This window comes from Rhagoletis zephyria, unplaced genomic scaffold (assembly GCF_001687245.7).
Source record: "Rhagoletis zephyria isolate East Lansing unplaced genomic scaffold, Rhagoletis_zephyria_1.1 Rzeph_scaffold_05546, whole genome shotgun sequence".
Classification (NCBI taxonomy): domain Eukaryota; kingdom Metazoa; phylum Arthropoda; class Insecta; order Diptera; family Tephritidae; genus Rhagoletis; species Rhagoletis zephyria.
The window spans coordinates 1-203 of NW_016162629.1; positions in this window are offsets into that span (position 1 = coordinate 1).

The window sequence follows — 203 nt, forward strand, 5'->3', positions numbered from 1 at the left end:
TTTTTTTAAGTTTAAATAAATTTATAAACTATTACTTTCTAAATAGGAATGTTCATACAATAAACTCTGTATGAGCATTCATTTAAAAAAGGAGGTGTAGTGTAATTGAAAGTCGACCATGCTTAACGTTTATAATTATTTAATTTATTCATAACAACAAGGGTTTCATATTTCAGTTGTTTGAATATTTTGAATATAGAACT